Here is a 23,515-nt window from a genome sequence, read left to right on the forward strand (position 1 = left end):
TTCGTGACGTCTCAAAGTGCTTCACAGAATACACTGTGAAGTGAATTGGCTGTGTATTTTGTGGGTGAAATACAGCAGCCAAATTGCACACAACAGCGTCCCACAAACAGTCGTGGACTGAAGTGACCAATTTATTATTTTTTTTGAAAGAATTATTACCCCCGGAAAAGCGATCCGCCGATCGATTAACAACCAGGTTCCTACTTACTGCTAGGTGAACAGAGGCGTGTGGAGTAAGGAAACTTGCCCAACATTTCGCCCTGCCGGGAATCGAACCCAGGTCACTCGCTTGCGAGGCGAGTGCTCTAACCACTGTTTATCATTCTATATCATTATGCAGGGATTTTTTCCCTCCAAAATTACACCCATTTTGCAGAAAGCTTTTGCCCTCACTCCAGGTTCTCATCCTGAAGGTGACTCTAGTTATTTTTTCTGTCATTGCAACAATATTGTCTACCCACTCGCCTTGTCAAGGAGAGAACTGAGCCAGGTGAGAGAGACAGTCACCACTTATCATCAGTGATACAATAAAGTGCAATGGCATGCAAGTGAAAACATGTACTTTAACAACAGGGGTAAAGGTTACAGGCAGAATCCTACTGCTATTTTTTTTACACTGTATCCTATTTTGAAGCATTAACCCAGCTCTACAAAAAAAAGTAAATTAAAATATTTCTGTGTTTGAAAATGAGTCAGACAACTCACCCGGGCAATTTTATTAATATAGTAATAATAATAATCCTTGCATTTGATATGGCGCCTTATCACCTCATTGGGATATCTCAAAGCGCTTTACAGAATATACTGTAAAGTGGAGTGACTGTATATTTTGTGGGCAAAACAAGCTCTTTGAGACGTCCCTTTAATGACCTTTCGCACTGCAGCTGGCTAATTCAAAGGGTTAGCATTCGGTCTTCACCTCTGGGGCCCAGGGAGCAGAAGTAGCACTGCTCTTTGGTCAAATGTGGCCAATTATTAACAGATCCTGTTTAATACAGGATCTTAACTCAGTGAATTGTTACAGGGGAAAAGTGCTAGCTGTGGGTCAATGATCAAAATCTCCTCTGTGGCATAAGTACTGACACTTGCATCTCTTACTAAATCTTTTTGCCTAGGGATGTGCAGGCTTGGCTTTGAAGTTGAGCCATATTTGCAAAAAAAAGCATTCTCAGCTTCCTACATCTGGTCATTAGGCTGCCTGGGAAAAAAAAACAGGCCTCCCACATCATTACATGCGGACCTGTGTCAATGGCCTATCAAAATGTTTACACGCATAAGAGGTTCATGATGGAAGAGTGCACCATTACATCAAATGACACAAACAGGCAAGTCCAGGTTAGTGAGGGTCAAATGAAGCAAGCTGTTATTGACACACAACCCATTCAGTGACCTCAAGGTTGTACCTACTCTGAAAGCCAAACAAAACAAAGGGATGGATGGTTCAGTCGATTTTACGCTTTTCGTGAAACGTACAAATGCACACTCGTTGCAATAGCCGATTATAAAACTTTGCGTATTTTTGAGGTTGGAAAAGTAATAACAATAATAATCCTTGCATTTGATATAGCACTTGATCACATCTTCGAGACCTCTCAAAGCGCTTCACAGGATATACTGTAAAGTAAATTGACTATATTTTGTGAGCGAAACGCGGCAGCTAATTGTGATGGTTTGCTGCGGGATTCACTGTGACAACTCAAATTCCCTTAATAGGGAACCCTACGAGATTGATGAAAGAACAAAGTGTTTTCTAGGAGAAATGTAAACATGTGGCACATTAAAGCAGTCCATTTGGGGGCTGTAAAAATATATTTCCATTTCCGGGATTGCTGAAGGGGTATTCTGCAATAATGTTGAAAAAAAGCACTTGTCATCCCTTTTTACCTGTGCGCTTCAAAACATTGCTGCCTGCTGTGATTTACTTAGATTAAGTCAGATGGAAATTTTCCTATGGTAGTAAAGTGCTAGATCGATGTAGAACTTTGAGCACATATGAATGTTAGCAAAGGTTACTGAACTCATCAAGCACACTGGCTTTGAAGCTTTGTTGTAAGGAAACCTTTAAAATTGGTAATAGTAATAAATAATAATAAAAATGATCCTTACATTTGATCTAGTGCCTTTGCATAAAGGGGACTTCTCAAAGAACTTCAAGGGATTTACTGTAAAGGAAGTTGATTGTGCAATTTGTAGGTGAACACGGCAGCCAATTTGTAATGTCCCACAAATTGTCATGAAGTGAGTAATCGTTTACATCCAACTGAGTGGGTAGATTTGATCTCAATTTAGCATCTCATCTGAAGTACGGCACCTCCAACAATGCAACGCACCCCAGCACTGAACTGAAGTGTCAGCCTGGATGTGAGTTCATATGTCTTACAAAGAGGCGAACGCTACCAAATGAGCCAGGCCGACACAGGTACGATTAGAAAGCAGCAATATTCAAAAATGTGGGCATGAGTTAGCCTCAGACAAATCACTTCAGGTTAACAACAACCACAGCAACAACAACTTGCATTTATATACGCCCCTCACACAGGGTAGCGTCCCAGAGCGCTTGACAGTGGTGGAGCACGATGCCAAGCCGGAGGGAGGGAGCCAAAGGCACAATCAAAGAGGAAGGTCTTCAGGTGTGATCTGAAGATGGGGAAGGAAGGAACGAGGCAGAGGGATAGAGGAAAAGTGTTCCAAGAGTTTTGGGGCATAGTGGCTGAAAGCGTGGTCACCGAGGGTGGAATGGAGGCTATGAGGGACATGCAGAAGGCCAGAGCCAGTCAAGCGGATATTGGGTTGGGGAGTAAGCAGGTCTGAGAGTTAAGGAGGTGCCATGGCATGAAGGGATTTGAAAACAAGTGTGAGGACCTTTTAATTGATCCGTTTGGTGATAGGGAGCTAGTGGAGCCTGGCTAGGACTGGTGTGATGGGGGCACAGCATTTAATACAGGTGAGTATGCAGGTGACAGAGTTTTGGATCAGCTGGATTTTGTGGATGGTGGATCTGGGGGGATCGGCAAATAGGGCATTTGAATAATCAAGTTGGGAGGTGACGAACACATGGACGAGTGTTTCAGCTGCATCTGCAGTACAGTACAGTTGGAGACGGGCAATATGGCAGAGATGGAGGAAGGCAGTCCTGGTCAGGGACCGGATGTGGGGAAGGAAGATCAACTATGGTTCAAAATCCAATTAGTCCTTCCCAGGCTCCCTATTACTGAACGGATCGATCTCAAGATCCTCTCACTCATGTTCAAATCATTTCATGCCCTCACACCTCCCTACCTATCCGACCTACCCCATCTACCACCTGCTGCCTCCGCTCAGCTGCTCTGACCACCTGTTTGTCCCTCGTGCCCTCCTTTTCACCATCGGTGGCCGTGCCCTCAGCCACTACTCCCGAAACTCTTGAACTCTCTCCCTCAGTCCCTCTGTCTTGTCCCTCCCTCCCCACCTTCAAATCCCACCTAACAACCTTCTTTTTTGATCATATCTACGGTCACCTCACCGTCCCTCTACCCCTGACTCGTTGTCAGACTCCGCCACTGTGAAGCGATCCAGGACACTGCCCCGCGTGAAGGGCACTATATAAATGTAAGTTGTTGTTGTTTGACGTAGTGGAGGAGGATGCAGCCAAGTGGATGCTTTCAATCTTAGACACACGGAAGTCTCGGACCTTCTCGCCCTTGGCATTTGATGTGAGAATAGAGGCAGCTTAGGGGGATATGCAGAGGAGCTGATGGATGGTGGAGAACAGTGCCTTTGGGTTCTTTTAGGCCTCCAGAATAGTTCTGGAGTAAAAGGCAGTTTAGGCTTGCAAGAGAGACAAGGGCGATAGTTGCGGAGATGCTCGAGCCGCAGCTGGTGGTGGATTGTAATGCTGGATTTGTGCCATCTGTGCTCGAGCATCTGGGTTTGCCTTTTGAGGGAGCAGAGGTGAGGGTAGATTTGGAGACAACCCTGGATTTCAAGGGGGCAAGGGAGTTGAGGGTTGCAGGGAAGTAGCTTGATGGCCTACATCAGGATCACTGCGGGTGGAAGGCCAGAGGGAGAAGAGGTCCGAGGAAGAGAGAGCGTTTGTGAAGGATTCAGGGAGAAGCATTTGCAAGGGCAGCAACAGATAGTGGAGGGTTTGGAAGAGCGGAGGAGGATGCAGGAGAGCGAGATGTGGAAATAGTCGGAGATGACCTCGCTTGTGATGGACCGATCGGAGATGTCAAAGCCGTGAGTGATAACAAGGTTGAGGGGATGGCTACAGTCGTGGATCGGGAGCTTATGTGGAGATTGAGGTTTAGTATGGAGAGGAGGGCGGTGAAGTCAGAGGAGATGGGGCAGGAGGAGTTTAGGTAAAGGTTGGAATTATTCATTGTGATCCGGTGTTCAGTGCAGAAGCAGAGGGATGAGAGGAGGCAACGTCAGGGATGAATGAACCAGGCGGTTCAGGAGTACAATAAATGAGGAGAATTTTGAAGGAAAGAGTGAGATGGTACAGGCTTAAGTGTCCAAAGGATAGGTAATAGCTAAGGTCGGTGCATCAAGAAAAAACTAAAAGATTCAGGCAGAAGGATGTACCTGTTTGAGTTTAATGGTATTTCAGCATTGCTACATTCCACAAGAACATTTTCTTGACATCCTATTAGGGTGAAGCATTGAGCATCATCTTTTCACCATTTGTGGACAGTTGAAAAGCATGTTACTTCCCCCTCGCTATGATGATTCACTTCCTTAATAGCTTGTATGAATTTCTCCACCGTGTCACTTCGATATGTTCAGTACAAAATCTTTAACAAGAGTAAATTTGGCAAGTGCACAGCTCAAAGATCAAGTTAAATTGTTGTAATTTTTCTGTCCTTGCTATGCTTCAAATGGTAATCTTTTTGCCATTTCTGGCAACTCTTGTTTCCTTTGAATTGGAATATCCTCCTGTGTAGCTTCACACGTTGTGTCACACATTTTTCATTGTCAGGCTTATTTCTATTGAATGTCCTAAGTGTTTTCTTTCTTTGGTCACTATCAGGTTCAGCTATATTAACACGGCTTTGTTCCTTCCGAGCATATTCTGTGGCATGTGCTGTTCACGGAATAGGAAACAAACAAACAATCAAGTCTCCTTTCTCTCTCTGTTTCTCCCTCGATCTGTCTTCCCTCTCTACTTCGGAGCCTTAAATCATTTTGAGACTGCTCACGCCTTGACAAAGGTCTTTGATCATAACTGACAATACATTGAGATTCAGATTGAGGTTGAAAGGACTCTTTCATTTTGAAGTGTGAATGAATTTGGCCATTGTCTTTGGGGCAATGTCCTTGACTATGTTAACGTTCAACACATTTCCACCCAAGTGTGAACTTCTAGAAGACAATGTTCTTTCATCTAGCTTCCAGATGTCACAGAGCCCCTGCTGTTGACAGCTAGACTGCTAATAAGAATACTATTAATCCTTGTTTTTCATATTGTACCCTATCACATCGTTGAGAAATCTCAAAGCGCTTCACAGGATACACTATAAAGTGGATTGACTCTATATTTTGTGGGCGAAACGTGGGCAGCCAGTTTGCGCACAGCAATGTCCCATAAATACTCATAGAGTAAGTGACCAATTTTTTGGGGGGATTGTTGGCCAGAACACATCGCTTTCAATTTTAAAAATTCCCAAATTCGGATAGAAACTCAGACGAAGACAGCCGAACAGTAAAAGTAACTTGATACTGATCTGATAATCACTTTACAAATACAGAGTGAAGTTTCACCAGGAGAAGCCTGTCATGTAATCATTCGCGAGCAAGAGGACCTGAGTTTGATTCCCGAGCAGGGTGAAACTTTAGGCATGTTTGCTTACTCCACAGGCCTCTGTTTACCCAGCAGTAAGTAGGAACCCCGTTGTTAGTCGATTGATGGATCTCTTTTCCGGGGGTAATAATCCGTTCAAAAAGTAAATAATGTAGTCACATGATTGTCTATGGGCAATTGGCTACCGCATTTCGCCCACACACTACAGTCAATTCACCTTACAGTATATTCTGTGAAGCGCTTTGAGACGTCTCGAAGACGTGATAAGGCGCTCAGGGGTGAGAGCACTCGCCTTGCAAGCGAGACACCTGGGTTCAATTCCAGGCAGGGCGAAACCTTGGGCAAGTTTCCTTACTCCACACGCCTAATACTAATCCCTCCAAAACCAAAAACAATAATAAAAAATTGGTCATTTTCAATCTACGACTGTTTGTGGGACATTGCTGTGCGCAATTGGCTGCCGCTTTCGCCCACAAATATACAGTCAATTCACTTTACAGTGTGTTCTGTGAAGCGCTTTGGGACGTCCTCCCGACTTGAAAAGCGCTATATCAAATGCAAGGATTATTATTATTATTATTTATTATTCTGTGAAGCGCATTGAGAATCTCGAAGACGTGATAAGGCGCTCAGGGGTTAGAGCACTCGCCTTGCAAGCGAGACACCTGGGTTCAATTCCAGGCAGGGCGAAACCTTGGGCAAGTTTCCTTACTCCACACGCCTGATAATAATCCCTCCAAAAATTTTTTAAAAAATAATAAATTGGTCATTTTCAATCCACGACTGTTTGTGGGGCACTGCTGTGCACAATTGGCTGTCGTGTTTCGCCCACAAATGTACAGTCAATTCACTTTACAGCATATTCTGTGAAGCGCTTTGAGACGTCTAGAAGACGTAAAAAGCGCTATATCAAATCCAAGGATTATTATTATTATTAACTCAGAACAATTCTTTAGGATGTGCTGAGACAGTAGAACAAGAAGGCAAGAATTTAGGGTTGCAAAGAACAATTTCAGGACAAGCACTAGGAAGTATTTCTTTACCCAGAGAGCAATGGATAACTTAAAAGGTTGCCAGGAAGGGTGATTGAGGCCAGGATATTTAATTCAGCTTAAAAAAAAGCTTGATGCTGTGACGGGGAATGGTTGAATGGGTACTCTGGAAGGAAGAGATCAAATAGGCCGAAGTGCCTTCATCTTCCGAACCAATCTTGTGATCTTGTGATCCCATCTTAGTTGCTACATTCCTCAAACAGATGTACTTGTTAAATTTTATCTCATGGCCATCACAGATAAGTTCACAAAGCTCAGTCGTGGTTTGCCTTAAGGAGCCTCAAAGTTTTGGCCATTGGGTAGATCCAAATAACATGCACTCTGAGAGAGGTAACATCTCTTGCTTTCACTTTTTGTTCCATGTAACTTGTCTGCTTGGAGCCTTTGGCAGATGCGTGAGTGGGTGGGTGAGTGAGTGGGTGGGTGGGTGGGTGGGTGGGTCAGCCTCCCTCCTTCCCTCCTTTCCTCCCATACCCTCTAATTCCTTTCTCCCTCATTTGATTATGAGCCCTTGCCCCCACCGCCAGCTCCCACCCCCAGCTTGGGTGCAAACCCTGGACTGTACAGCACGTTGGAACATCCTCCCGACATGAATGGTGTTATATAAACGCAAATTTGTTATTGTATATCTAGCATTCTCTTAAATACATCAATACAATCTGATTCAACCACCACTACAGACAGCGAGTTCCAAATTCTCACTACCCTCTGTGTGAAGTAGTTCTTCCTAAATTCTCTCTTAGATCCCCTCATTGCCATCTTTATACTCGTGAACCCTAGAAACGTGCTATTTATGTTACCTTATTGAACCCTTTTATAATTTTAAATACCTATATTAGGTCTCATCTTAAACTTCTCTTCTCTAGCAAAAAGGAAGGCAAGACATAGCCAGTCTATGCTGATAGCAGTAGCCTGTTACCCCTAGGCTCATCCTAGTAAACCTACGCTGTACTCTTTCCAACACCGCTATATCTTTCTTAGTCTTTAGCTAAGCTACAGCTTCCAGCAGATGACACCAGCCAACTGGACAACACATGAGTATCTGATATTATAGAATTAGTGGATAGCTTTGAACTTCCCTGTGTCTAATTATCAGTCAGGAATAAGAAGGTCACTCATGTCATTCACTGTCAAACATGCAGCCTATATCAGCCTTGATGACCTGGAGTAGAGCCCCAATCCTGGAAGAGATGGTGTCAGGAGCAGTGTGATGTTCACCCAGCACAGTATGAAGTCGCCAGGTGCATATCATGCTGGTCTGACTCCTCTGATCCACCCAGGAACCTTCATCTGTTGCCTCCCCCCACCCAGAAACTATCAATGAGAATCTCTTCAATAACATAGAAAAATCTAAATCCTGACACTGAAGTTCTATTTATGAGCTGAGGCGCTCTAGGCGGGTTAGCTTCAGCCTCTTTGTCCCCGATCTCTGGAACTCTGCTCCCAAATCCCTCAGACCGCTCTCCCTCCCCCCCACCCCGTCTCTATTTTCAAAGCTCATCTAGAAGCTTCTTTCTTTAACTGTGTGACCCTCCTACCTTCCCCGCCCAGCTCAGGCTCCCATTCTATCCCCGTAAAGCACTTTGAGACATTCTCCATTGTAAAAGGCACGATGCGAGTGTAAAACGTTGTAAATATCGAACTTCCCGCTCCACAACACTTTACAACCAGGAGCAAAGACTGTAAGAAACTGGCAAGTGCAGAAAGCACCAGACTCAGAGGGTTGAAGAGCTCCGGGATGCTACCTCGCGTAAAGGCCGCTGTATAAATACAAGTTATTTTTACTTTGAAAGAAATCAGGGTAGAGGAGATGGAGCTTGGGGATGGAGGGGGTAGAGCGAGAATACAAGAACCATAGCTGATGCACTCCAAGCTTATAAACAAGGTCAAAAGCACAACCCTAGAAATTATAGGCTTGTAGTTTTGGGCATCTATGACTAGAGAAAAAATACTCTAGTTGATTATAAAGAAAGCACTTTGAGAGTAATTAACAAGAGTAAAGGCAATAAAACCAAGCAAAACACAGCTCATTAATGGTAGGATGTAGTCATCGAAGTGATTAGAATTCTTTGAGGACTGTAACAGAAATAAATGATGTGGGACTTGGTAATAAGTTAATTGCAGTCTCTGCAGTGTCCGAACATGGACAATACAAAATTATATCTGTATAACGCCTTTCATGTTGTGAGGACGGCCCAAGGCACTGATCTCTGTTTCTCCCTTCTTGTGTTCTATATTAATATATATATGGGGTGGGATAGGTAGCATTTGCGGGAAGAAATGTTACCTTTTCCTATTGATGTAGCATTTTAGAAAATCCCAACCTTGGCAAATTCTACAGGGTGACCAAAAACTTGTGATTACCCTTACAATGTCTAATTTTTTTTAGAAATAGGGTAGCTAAAACATAAATAAAGTCTTTTCTGACCACTCTGTACAATCTAAATTATGAAGCCACTTTGTCTCTATGTTTCTTTAAGAAACTACCACAAAAAGCTTCAAATTTCAGACCAAATTCAATTTCTGTACGCTCTAAAATGCTACATGAATAGAGTCGATCAATACAGAATGCAATACTGTGTGGAACTGTTCCACCTCAAACCCATAATTATCACCAATGATAAACCCATTGTCAAAACTGTGATCCAAACCTATCTTTACTGTTGACAGGTTTGGAGTGAACACTCCCTCCTCTGGCTTTGTTACAATTGTTTAGTCAATCAAACAACCCCCAGAATTAAGCTGCTATCGCCACTCACTGTTGGTTTAATGTTCCATTTAACGTGGCATTGGACTGAGGTTAGCGGGAATACTAGAACTGTGGAACATTTAATTTGAATGGTTCTCCTGGCCATCTAGGGTGTAATATATAATCCTTGCATTTGATATAGCGCTTTTCACGTCTTCTAGACGTCTCAAAGCGCTTCACAGAATAGACTGTAAAGTGAATTGACTGTATATTTGTGGGCGAAATTTGTGTGTCCCTCCCTTCCCCTCTGAGACCTTCCCAGCTGGTACGGTAGAGTTCTTCACAGGAAGGCATTCACTCATGAAGCCGTTCATAATAAAAAGGTGTAATTGCAAATGATGCGACTCATTCAGATTCACTCTGGACAGAACTGAAAAGAGCAGTCAATTGTTTTGTGAGCCTTATTATACAGCTGAGCAGAGTGGAGTTAATGTTAGTGGACGCACAGGTTGGTGTTTGGTGGCTTAGTGCCAGGTAAAGTTAAGAGCCATGCACAATGAACACATTATATGCACCCAGCAATTTCTCCATTATTTTGATAACTTAATGAGCCGTGATGTTTTAATACAAGTCATTGGGGAGGGAAAGTGGTTCCTTTGAAAATTGGAACACTATTTTTCCCTGTTTGCCCTGTTGTAAACTCTTCGGGTGCTCAAAGGCCTGTGTTTGTCTTGTCCTTTGTTTGCTTATGTTATTGTGCATTTAATGCTCATTGCACTTGGCTGCCGCTCCTGGTAAAACACTAAGCATCGTGATAACTAAAGTCTGCGTCACCACAACAGCAACAACAACAAAGTACTGAACAACTACATTTATACCCAGAAAATTGCCACTCATCGACTAAAGCTATTTGCAGATGTTTATCGGCGAGTAATTATTTGAACAAGTAAATATAATGTTGATTGAGTTCATTGCAATAATTATTCATTAATAATAATTATTATTGTGATGTTAAAGAATTATTTGATTTAGAATGTCTCTCTGATAATGATACAAAGCTTACAGCAAAGTGGAGGAAATTCAATTGGTGAACTATTTAATTAGAAACATTGTAAAATAAAATTCTGTTCCATATTTTCTTCTACATTTTGGAAGGTTAGTTAATAATAATAATAATAATCCTTGCAGTTGATATAGCCTTTATTACGTCTTCGCAGTTTGGTAAGGGGTGAGGCAAGTTGTTGGGATTTACTAGAGGTTGACCAACTGAAACGATTGCAAGCACTGTCTGGTAAGTTCTCTGCTGCTTGTCCATGTAGGATCACTTATCCACACTTGCTGGTTTCGCCCACAAGAATGGCGCTGGTGTGTTGACTCAATTCCATTGATTCCGTTGCCAGTCGTGTCACCTTGGAGGCAGATTAGTTCCAAAAAGTTCCTGCTTACCTCCCGACCTTTTCCTCCTTCATGCTGTTTTTTCTTTCTCATTACACTTCATAGAAACCTGCACTGAAGTTTCTTCCTCAATGATGCCAGCCCAGCTCGTTGGTAGCACTCTCGCCTCTGAATCAGAGGGTTGTGGATTCAAGCCAAGTCAGGACAGCGTTGGAGAAGCACTGCGCTATTGGATGAGACGTTAAGCTGAGGTCCTTTCTGTCTGTTCAGGTGAAAGTCAAAGATCCCACTACACTGTACGAGAAGAGAAGAGAGTTTCTCCCAGTGTCCTAGCCATCAGTCTCCCAGATAAAATTGGTCACTCACTTCAAGGCTGTTTGTGGGACATTGCTGTGCGCACATTGGCTGCTGCGTTCATCTGCAATTACACAATCACAGCATTTCACAGTAAAATTCTGATAACGTGCTATAGGGATTATTATTATTATCCCCTTCGTTGGTGCAGCTTTTATATTTTCTGGATTTCCGTCACATGTGGATACACTTTTATCTCCTGGGTCCTGCTTTCATTAACTCAGAGGGAAATTCCCTGTCTCCCTGAGCTAATTGTTCTGTATGTTTCAGTTCACATACAGTGACCCTGAAAACATTGCAATAATAAATCTACTCAGACATCAGCAATAGCTCTAACACTGTAACATTAATCCTAACCCCGAGGAAATCAAGACACAGATGTAACATTCAATCTGTAGATGCACAAAGAATAAGCAGAAGTTATTTTCTAAGGTGACAGAGAGAGGAAGGAGCCTATACATCAGTTGTTGAAAGACTTCAAGAGGCATTTTGTGGAGGATTCTGTCGACAGCTTTGTCATCGCTCTGCGCTGCTCAGTGCTGCACTGCACATTAGTGCACGAGTTGATGAAATGCTTTGCGACCTATTCGTACTGAGCTTCCGACATGAAAGACTATCAAAGACTTCATCACAACCTGACCTTACACAGAAAAAAAGCACTACGACACTGAAGACAGAGCAAAGCTATTTCAAATGCAATTGGCGGTGGCAGCCAGTGGAAAAGTCAAAGCAAATCTGTTGAAAACCTCACGTGCTTACAAAATGATCCCAGCCCAAACTATAATTGGAGAGTGAAGCCCACTTCAGATGTGAGCTCAGTTGCTAGCACTCTTACCTCTGGTTTAACCTCCATGTTCTGTAGAGTCTTATGGAGTCCTATAGCTCAGTGCTTAGAGCGCTCACCTCGCTAGCGAGAGACCTGGGTCCGATTCCTGGCAGGATGAAACGTTGGGCATGTTTCCTTACTCCACACACCTCTGTTTACCAAACAGTGAGTAGGAACCTGGTTGTTAGTCGATTGGTGGATTGCTTTTCTGGGGGTAATAATTCCTTAAAAATAATGATAATAATTTGGTCAATTCAATCCATGACTGTTTGTGGGACGCTGCTGTGCACAATTGGCTGCTGCGTTTCGCCCACAAAATATACAGTCAATTCACTTTACAGTATGTTCTGTGAAGCGCTTTGAGACGTCTCGAAGATGTGATAAGGTGCTATATCAAATGCAAGGATTATTATTATAATGTCAAGGCTTTGATCTTATAATCTTGGCTGACACTCGACAATGTGCTGGATGTGCTACATTGTTTAGGTGGACATCAATTAAAACTAACGTCCCATCTGCCTGTCCAGGTGGACGTTAAAGATCCAATGGCACTATTTCAAAAGATAAGGAAGCTTCTCAAGTGTCCTGCCCAACAACTTGCAATAAAATTTGTCATTCACTTCATGGCTGTTTTTGGAATACTGCTGTGTGCAAATTGGTTGCCACATTTGCCTTCAAAACACACAGTCACTGCACTTTACAGTCTTGCCTGTGAAGTGCTTTGGTACTTCCTGCTGAAGTGAAAGGAACTGTACCTCATGTAAGGATTGTACCTGTTGTGAACGAGCCACAAGCACAAGCAAAATACCTTTTCTGCTTACGAAAGGGAATGGCTATGCAGAGGCATAGGTGTGCCTGCGCTTTTTGTAAAGGATTGGAGTGATAGACCAATATTATTTGGGGGATTGTGGGCCAGAACAGCGGGAGAAACTCCTTTCTCCTTTCGAATAATGCCGTGGGAATTTTAACGTCCCCGGTTTAACGTCTCATCCAAAGGACGGTACCTCTGAAAAAACAAACCATGCCCAGGACTGGATTGGAGTGTCATTTTAGACTATGCAAATTCAATCGCGTCGTGGGGCTTGAACCCAAACCTTCTGACTCAGAGGTAAGACTGCTACTCCTGAGCCAGCCCGACACATCTAAGCCATACTGCTCAGAGGTGAAAGAACAGGAATGAAATATGTGCATGAACACTGCAATTTTGAGCCCATAATTTCCTGTTTATTTTTCTTTTGGGACTCTTCTCACAGATCTTGCCTGACCTGACTGAAAAGCCAATTAGGGAATAAACTCCCAGACCTCTGACAGTGCAATAATAATAATCCTTGCATTTGATATAGCGCCTTATCACATCTTGGAGACGTCTCAAAGCGCTTCACAGAAGATACTGTAAAGTGAATTGACTGTATATTTTGTGGACTAAACACGGCAGCCAATTGCGCACAGCAGCGTCCCCACAAACAGTCGTGAATTGAAGTGACCAATTTATCATTTTTTTTAAAGAATTATTATCCCCAGAAACGTGATCTGCCAAACGACTAACAACTGGATTTCTGCTTACTGTTGGGTAAACAGAGGTGTGTGGAGTATGGAAACCTGCCCAACGTTTTGTCCTGCCGGGAATCGAACCCAGGTCTCTCGCTTGCGAGGCAAGTGTTCTAACCATTGAGCTGCAGGACATCTGTTCTAATACCAGACTCTAGTTGTTTTGAGAGTTTCCCCAGAGGGATTCTCCCTCAGGTTCTCAGGAAGTATCTCACTTGGAGACTCCCCTCACAGTGTGTGCATCAGTGGTGTGGCTCACATCAGCGGTGTGCGACATTGCTGTGCAAATTAGCGGCTGCGTTCGTCTGCAAAACGCACAGTCACTACACCTTATAGTAAAATCTGTGAACGCTCGTTGAGACATCCTCCCGACATGAAAGACACTTATATCAAATGCAAGAATTCTTATTGTTCTTAATAACACACCATGTAGTAAATCAAGGAACACATAAATCTAAATTCTGCCACTCCATAATGCTTCCCCCCATTACACCCCAGCACCAGCCTCAGCTATACACTGATGTTTGTTTTAGTCAGTTGGGTATCTGACAGATGTGGAAACCCATCAACACGTTTAAGAATATCCAAACCAAACTGAGAATTAAATGCATCCCACCTACACATGGAAATTGACAAGATATTTATTGGGACGGAAGGCACACTCTCTCCCTCGCGGGACACATCCTGCTTACCCAATTCCGGAAAGTGTTCGGCGCAGGTTGGCAAAAGCCAAGGCTTGGGGACCCCAGAGTGTGCGTTGGGGTAACTGCTGGAGTCTAACCAGCTAAAACCAATAGCTTGCCATTGATATTGCTGTCTGGCAAGCTTTCCCGCTGCTTGTCCAGCTGGGACCACCCAACCTGTTAGGGCTTTGGCTTGCAGGGTTAATAGGAGCCGAGTGGGTTGACTCCCTGCCTCCAGTGACTGGTCTGCCCTTCCAGGTCCTGCCGATGAGCCAGGCTGGGCTGTGCTATACAATGACTGAACACCAGCCTCAAGCTCTACAGAACATGCAACAATATGGATGGATCAAACTGGCTCACACCATAAATATAGACTGTAGCATTTTGAGCAGCACTAAACAGAGAGAAAGCTCGAGGACAGCATTAGGGTGCTGATTTATACTGTTGTAAACATAACAAATGAAGAAATAAGCTGGTGGAATTAAAAGGAAATCACTGCCGAGATTCATTTCACCCTAGTTAAAGGCCTGTTCAATACTATATCTGGGTTGATCTTAATATTCTGATTAAAGAACTTCATTTACTTATTATAAATTATGACTGTGACTCAGCCTGTCCTCATTAATTCATGGCTTTCGATAAAGCGTTGGTGCAGAATCACCCAGTCAGCAATGAAAGACTGCAGTGCCTGGAATGAGAATTAAGCGGATGAAAAGACTTGAGGTAAATAACTATCAGATCAGTAATTTAACCTCTTTAGTTCACATTAATAAGAACATTGCATAGGACGTTACAGCACGGAAACAGCCCATTCGACCCAACTGGTCCATGTCTGTGTTTATATTTCATCTCAATCTCCACCCTCCTTAATACTTTCTGCTATACCTCTCTATCCTCTTTTCCCTTATTTTTTGCCTACAAAATACACAGTCTTGGCTCTTTACAGTATATCCCTTGAAGCGCTTTGAGACATCCTCCTGACATGAAAGACACTATAACAGATGAAAGGATTGTTATTATTTATGTATCATGTTTCCGCTTAGATGCGTTGTAGCTTTCTATCTCAACCGCAGCTTCCCTCAGTGAGTGAGAAGAAAAATAGTTTGTACTTAACCATTTAAAACCTTTTGTTTTGGAAAGAAAGGTGGAATCCACTTGAAGCAGAGATGATGCTCTTATAGAACTGCTTATCAGGGGGCGCCTGTTAATTAAGATGTGCTGGTGAAACGTGTCTCACTTATCAGATTCTTCTTGTTAAGCAAAATCGATTGCCGTTGAATTAATGAGGAAGTGAAGTCCTCTGGAGTACTAATTTGCTTTGCTACATTGCTCTCTCTTCTTTCCATTGAATTACCACAAAGCTTTCGTCAGCCTTTTCCTACTCCTGCCTTCACAGGGCTGTGGACTCCCTTCATTGTTATTTCGGTTGCCTTGGGATACGTGCCAAGAATGGGTAAAAGATACCATTGAGACATGCAGTTCCTGGGTAAACCGATGAAGGCGACATGGTTGTGGATGCTGAAATGGCCCCGTGACACAGAGCAAAACATTTATAAGTGCATTGATGGAGTTGCTTGCTGCCCATTCCACTATCCGTTGCCTCCGCTCGACTGGCTCCGATGTGCCCCCCCCCCCCCCGTTCCACCTTCAGTGGCCGTGCTTTTAGCCACTACGTCCCGATACTCTGGAACACCCTCCCTCAATCCCTCCGCCTTGCCCCTTCCTTCCCCATCTTCAGGTCGTGCCAAGAAGCGCTTCCTCTTCAACTGTGCTTATAGTCACCTTCCCACTTCCTCTGGCTCGGTGTTGTGCTCCGCCACTGAGCTCTGGGTCACTACCCTGAGTGAGGGACGCTGTATAAATGCAAGTTGTTGTTGTTGCTACTGTCGTTCAGGTGAGATTTTAAACCGAGGTCATGGCTGCCTGTTCAGGTTGGATGTTAAAATTCCCACGGCACTCTTAAAAAACAGAAGGAAAATGTTTACGGGGTTTTCATCTTAAACCATTTTGTAGGATTTACTGTAAAATGTAGTAACTGTGTTTTTTGTAGGCAAACTCTGCAGCCAATTAGCCTACAGTAAATTCCCACAATCAGTGAAAAGCTTCACTCCACCATTTATGATAGGCCGTAGTCACACAAGCCTTGAAGAGAGGACAGAGTGAAATTTGTGCATTTCACAATGTGAATATGTTATGTATTTCACCCACAAATATACAGTCAATTCACCTTCCAGTCTGTTCTGTGAAGCGCTTTGAGATGTTTAGAAGACGTGAAAAGCGCTATATCAAATGCAAGGATTATTATTAATCCCTCCAAAACCAAAAACAATAATAAATTGGTCATTTTCAATCCACGACTGTTTGTGACATTGCTGTCGCAATTGGCTTCCGCGTTGGCCCACAAATATACAGTCAATTCACTTTAACAGTGTGTTCTGTGAAGCGCTTTGGGACGTCCTCCCGACGTGAAAGCGCTATATCAATTCGCATTTATAATTATCACATTACATGGACTGTGAAACCCCACAAATTGCTCTATTCTGGTTCTTAATGCAAGTTGTTTTTTGCTAATGTCTTTGTGCAACAACAAACAACAAATTACATTTAAATACAGGAGGACTTGAAACTTCTCTGATCTCCTTTCTATACAGTCTCTACTGTTGTTTCTCTCCTAATTCCTTGAACCCAATTTGACCATCTCTCTCTCTCTCTCCAATTGCCTGCACATATTTCCTATTCTTAGCTTTAAGGTCGTTGCCATAAAATTTGAAATCATGCAGAATTTTCGAGAACGATTTTCAATTCAGTCTTAATTTGAAGCTGTTTTTCCACAGTACCCGTAAAGAACTGTGGAAAATGAGCTTCCAAATGAGCTCTTAATTAAAACTCTCTCTCTAATAACTGGTCATTCACTTCAAAGCTGTTTGCAAGTCGTTTTGTGCACAAATTGGCTACTGTGTTCACCTACAGAATGCACAGTCATACCACTTTACAGTAAATCCTGTAAAGTGCTCAAATGATTCTGCAGTCTGCTGTCAGATGAAGCTAAGAACATGAGAAATTTGGGGCAGCAGAATTTCTACATTATGCTTCCTCGCTTATGAATTGTCCATTGAGTTTGAATCTCCTAAAATAATCCTTGCATTTGAAATTTTGAGGTCTCCAATCTACCTTTAAAAGGAAGTTTTTACAAAGCGTGTTTATAAAAAATAGCTGACCTTTTAAATTGCTGTTCCATAATTTTTTTAAAAATATACAATTTCTAATCTAATGTAAGTCATCTGTGAGCCAAAGTACTTTCAGATAGAATGGCCCTAGCAGGACTATCGGTGGGTAAGCTTGCTAGACAGTATTCTCATTGACAAGCTTATGTGATTTTAGCTGGTTAAACTCAAATATTACCCCAGCGCAGACTCTGGTAGACTTCAAGCCTTGGTTCTCATGGAATCTGCATCCAATACTCTCCAGAAATCTGTGCGTCCCTCTTGGGTGAGAGTGCGCATTCCATTCCAGACACGAAAATGTGCATGTGTTAGCGGCGAACATGTGTGGAACTCTGAGCTGGGTTTGGATACTTTTAAGCATGGTAAAAGGTTTTCGCACAAGTCAGAGGACCTGGAGGACATCTCAGAGTGCTTCACATCGGTTGCTGGATGCTGAAGAGGGTGAGGTGCTTATTGCCAGATAGGGCGAGACGTTCATTAGAAAGATTTACTTTTTATACAGATGAATTTCCATATCTTAAAATTATTGACCTTGGCTTGATATCTCATCCAAAGGATGGCAGCTCAAACAATGCTGCACAAACCCAGCAATGTACTGGAGTGTCAGCTTAGACTATCAGAGATCTAGTTCCAATGTTGGGCTTGAATCTTCTGACTCAGAGAGGTAAGAGTGTTACCAATGAGCACGTTTGACCAACCCAGATAATTTACAAAAGCTTTAGGAGTCTCCAGTAATTTGTTTCAGAGCATTTTTTTTTATCAATGAGAGAAACAGAGGGAGCCTGGTGTTCAATGAAGCATTTTCCTTTTCTCTTTTCCAATGTATACGTAAGAAATACGAACTTAATAATCATTGCATTTGATATAGCACCTTATCAGGTAGTTGAGACGTCTCAAAGCGCTTCACAGAATATACTGTATTATTGTGGGCAAAACTTGGCAGTCACTTGCAAAGATCAGACTCCCACAAACAGTCGTGGATTGATGGAAAAAACTATTTATTTATTCCATCTGTCCATCCATGTATCTGTGTGTCCATGTTCATGCAACCCTAACCCGTATGTATGTATGTATGTATGTATGTATGTATGTATGTATGTATGTATGTATGTATGTATGTATGTATGTATGTATGTATGTATGTATGTATGTATGTATGTATGTATGTATGTATGTATGTATGTATGTGTGTATGTGTGTATGTGTATGCGTGTATGCGTGTATGCATTTGTTTGTTTGTTTGTTGTTTGAAGGGATTATAACCCCCAGAAAAGCGATTTGCCAATCTACCAACAACCGGGTTCCTATTTGCTGTGCTTTCGCTTGCGAGGCGAGTGCTCTAACCAACACGCTACATGACTCCACAACTTATCTGAAATCTATATAAAAAAACGTGGGGGAAGAAGAAAACTATAAGAACATCAATTATATAGCACCCTTCTGCAGGATAGCGTCTCGGAGCACTGCGCATATATGAGATAATACATTTAAGGTGCGTGCAGTTTACTGAACGTTTACTAATTGGCTTGTTGACCTGGGCTTGTCTGAGAGGTCTGCAGACCTGAATGATAAAAGCACCACTTTTGATGCTTGGAGCTGCTGCCTTGTCAGCGAGTAGGTTGATGGAAATGCTGTCCTGATCAGCTCAGAGCCACACCTGTCTAAAGTGACTCTCAAGTCTCTTGTGATCCAACAACAACTTGAATTTGTATAGCGCCCTTCACGCCGGACAGCACCTCAGTGCGCTTAGTACTAAATATGACTGAAAATAAAATCATAGACAGAAAACAAGCAAAGGCGTCTGCGACAGACTGACATCGACAGACTGCTGGTGGTGAGACTTGCTGTTGTGTGTGTGTGTCAGTCAGTCTGGCTCAGTTGCTTGCTAACACTTTCACCTCCGAATCAGAAGGCTGCGGTTCAAGACGCACATTGGGATTTTCAACCGACGTAGTCTAAGCTGACGTTCCAATGCAGTACTGGGGATTTTCTGCATTGTTGGAGGTGCCGTCCTTTGGATAAGATGTTAAACCAAAGTCCCGACTGCCTGTTCAAATGGACGTTAAAGAACCCATAATAATAATAATCCTTGCATTTGATATAGCACCTTATCACGTCTTTGAGAAGTCTCAAAGCGCTTCACAGAATATAGTGGAAAGTGAACAATCCTACAAATAAAACTGGTCAGTCCCTCCATGGTTGTTTGTGGGACATCACTGTGCAGAATTTGGCTGTCCGCATTTGCGCTCAAAATGCACATGGAAAGATTCAAACTCAAACCAGGCCCTACTGCCTTAAGCACTTCCTACCAGTTAACATTAAGTGACTTAAAGTTAAAAACTTCTCGTGAATCGTGCTGTTATCAATTAGTTCTCATTCTGTGGCTGCGCGTTCCTTGGCACGTGGCATTGAGTTAATTATTTGCTTTACAACTGATTTCTCCCCTTCAGCGGTTGTTGGGAAATGTTAATGAGTTTTGCTTACTCTGGATTTTGAAGGATTTGTTAGAAGTTCTTTCTCAGTCTGCTGGTTCAAACGCTCTTAATTTGGTAAGGGCAGTCGATGAAACAGATGCTGTGTCAATTATTTATGGAGCATTATTAATTCATATGTGAGTCTAATTTGACTGGTTTCATAAGATCCATACCTTCTCATGTACCTCACACATGGCAAGCAGCCAGAAAAATGACCTGCGCAATTCCAGGATATTCACACAGTGTCTACCATGATCAGTTTAATGTTCACGAGACAATCAGACACGTTTAGCCATCTGATAAAGACAGTAAAAACTGAACTTGTACATCAGAACAACAGATTGATTGACATCTAAAAGACACAGGTCTTTTTCTCAGTTGCTGATCCATTGATCCTGGATTTCTAGCACTCACGTGTTTATTTTTCTATTATGTCTACTGTCAGTAGCAAACTTCACTTTTCCTCTTTGTCAATTCTTTGTCTATTGCAAAGCAGCATCATAAAGTAGGTGCACTCCAGTTGAGGGTTAACCACACATGAAATCTCCTGATTACAAGACATAATGTGATTTAATCTGCTCCGCGCAGTGTATTCATTGATGAGGGACAAACCGCTACTCTGTTCTTGTCAATTATCTAAAATTGTCTCTCTGTGCAACTATGAATAACTCTAATGCAATTTGAGATGAAAAATCATATGAAATTAATGATGGAAAATTTAATTATCTTTCAAAATGATACTTTTGAAATTGGATTGCAGCTATTTACAAGACCACAGAAACAAATCTCACAAAATTACAGGAGGGCACTTGGGCCCCATCTGCCAAAGCTCGACATGAACCCCCCCCTCTGTGAAGCATTTACCTGCCCTCGCCACATGCCAGGCTGCTGCTCATTCAAACAACTGAAAGCAGATGGAAAAAGAACCAAACAAAGCTTTGGAAAAGGAAAGCGGCGAAAGATAAAATCATAGGTAAACCCGAACCAAGGACCGACACAGAACAGAGAAGCGTGGGTATACGGGGGGAAAAAACAAGAGGCAAGGGATTAAAGGATTAAAGATTAATTCAAAGGTCAATGGTATTCATATCCTAACGCATTCGTGGAGCAGAAGATTAATGGAGGTCAGTCACACTGAATCAAGGTGTGAAAGAGTTTAGGTGAGTTCAGGCTAATTTTTTGTGAATTGAGACTTCTTAATCCAGAATCACCTATACTATTACGAAGGATAAGTTAGTGGCAATCAGAGGAAGCAATAGATTTCAGTGTATACAAGTACTGTGTATATTAAATGGTGTTACGTGGTAAAGTGTTGCCCAGCAGGTAGACTATGCTGCAGCTCACACATTGGGGTCGAAAAAGCACTTGAGCCTCATAAATGCAGCTTGTGAGATGAAGTGAGTTTCTGCAGGAAATCGTCTGATTGTCACGCTTGTCTAACAAGCCCTCAGCTCCAACAAATAATAAATAATCCTTGCATTTGATATAGCGCTTTTCACGTCTTTGAGGCGTCTCGAAGCCCTTCACAGAGTATACTGAATCGACCGTATATTTGCGGGCGAAACTCGGCAGCCAATTGCGCACAGCAATGTCCCACCACTTTGGCAGCTGGTGACACTGTTCAAGCATTCTTCAACTCCATTTTGCTGATACCCATTTTTATTTCCTTATGTTGTATGTTTACGTTGTGTGATCCACCGCAATCATTTTCTCTTCTCCAAAGGTTTCTCCTCTCGCCCCCACACGGTCACTTGTGGCGTACCCCAAGGCTCTATTCTCGGCTCTCTCCCTTTTCTCATTTACATGCTCCTCTTAGTGATATCATCCGCAGAAAGCGGATGACACCCGAATCTATTTTTGCTCCTCTAGCTTTGCCCGCAGGACCACTGATGATCTCTCTGCTTGCTTGTCTGACGTCAAGGCCTGGATGAGCGGTAACTTTCTGCCTCTGAATATGGATGGAATTCCCTTAATTTTCTTTCTTCGGAGGAAGAACTTGAACTTCACTCTTGATCAGTGTTTACATAGACTTTCGTGGTAGATTTACTCATCATGTTGATGCTGGAAACATCAAATTCTATGGGAATACCTTGCCTAGACTGTTGACTTTGTGAGAAACCTGCACTGAATTGTGAGATTAAGCACGTACTTCATTACAATGTGTGTATGACAGAGATGGTGAGATAGAGGGCAAGTGAAATTGAACATTCATCTCATCATTACAATGTGTTTGAGAGAGACGGAGAAATTAAATACATTTGCTTTATCATTACAATGTGTTTGAGAGAGAGAGAGAGAGATATTAAACACATATGCCTTATCTTCACAATGTGTTTGGTATTTCGTACTGGGTGAGAATGTTACTATGGTAGCAAAGAGACTGAGAGAAAAAAGTTTGGTGTTTGCAGAGCCCAAAACCCACAAGATTGCTTTCATGTTAAAAAAAATAAGATTTAGGTAGCTTTAGAGCACAGTATCGAGGAATGTTACATCACCAATGTCTGGCACCAATATGTTCCGTCTCCTACTGCCCCTTCAATGTCTTTGTGGCATGTAGTGTGAAGCCAACAGCTGTGAGCAATATCAATATTGTTATACCCTCAGCTATAATAATAATCCTTGCATTTGATATAGCAGTTTTCACGTCGGAAGGACGTCCCAAAGCGCTTCACAGAACACACTGTAAAGTGAATTGACTGTATATTTGTGGGCGAACGCGGCAGCCAATTGCGCACAGCAATGAAATTGAAGGCAACACAATGCAACAGAGAATTGTTCTGTACCTTGAGAAGTGAATATAAGCAGCAATGCCCAATATGCTTGGCAAAACCTATAATAATAATCCTTGCATTTGAAATAGCGCCTTATCATGTCTTTGAGACGTTTCAAAGCACTTCACAGAATATACTGTAAAGTGAATTGACTGTATGTTTTGTGGGCGAAAAACATGGTAAAGATTGGCAGAATTATCTTAATGAGTAGCTTAATAATTAGAAATCAATAACATTTCTTGAATTTGCTTGGAGGAAGATATTTCTCTTTAACATTGCTCTTTATTAAAGCCTTTTTCACACCAATGTTTTCATCTTTTTTCCTTAGCAACTCCTTTTCTTCTCTCCTCCAAACCTGAAATAACTTGGCTCCTTTCTGTTTCTACTAGGTACAACTTCACAGGCATAAGTCACTCTCCAATACCTCACCCAACTGGCCAATATTTATATACAGCAAGTGTTCCAAATTGCTCAACCGTAAAGGGGCTTGATGCTGAGATCGTTCCTATCTTAATAATAATAATAAACCTTGCATTTGAAATGGCGCCTTATCACGTGGTTGAGACGTCTCAAAGCGCTTCACAGAATGTACTGCAAAGTGTAGTGTCTGTGAGTTTTGTGGGCGAAATGTGGCAGGTAATTAATAATAATTATTTGATATATTGCCATTCACATGAGAAGGGTATCTCAAAGAGCTGCACAGGATTGACTGTAAAG

This window comes from Callorhinchus milii, unplaced genomic scaffold, assembly GCF_018977255.1.
Source record: "Callorhinchus milii isolate IMCB2004 unplaced genomic scaffold, IMCB_Cmil_1.0 Scaffold1, whole genome shotgun sequence".
Classification (NCBI taxonomy): Eukaryota; Metazoa; Chordata; class Chondrichthyes; order Chimaeriformes; family Callorhinchidae; genus Callorhinchus; species Callorhinchus milii.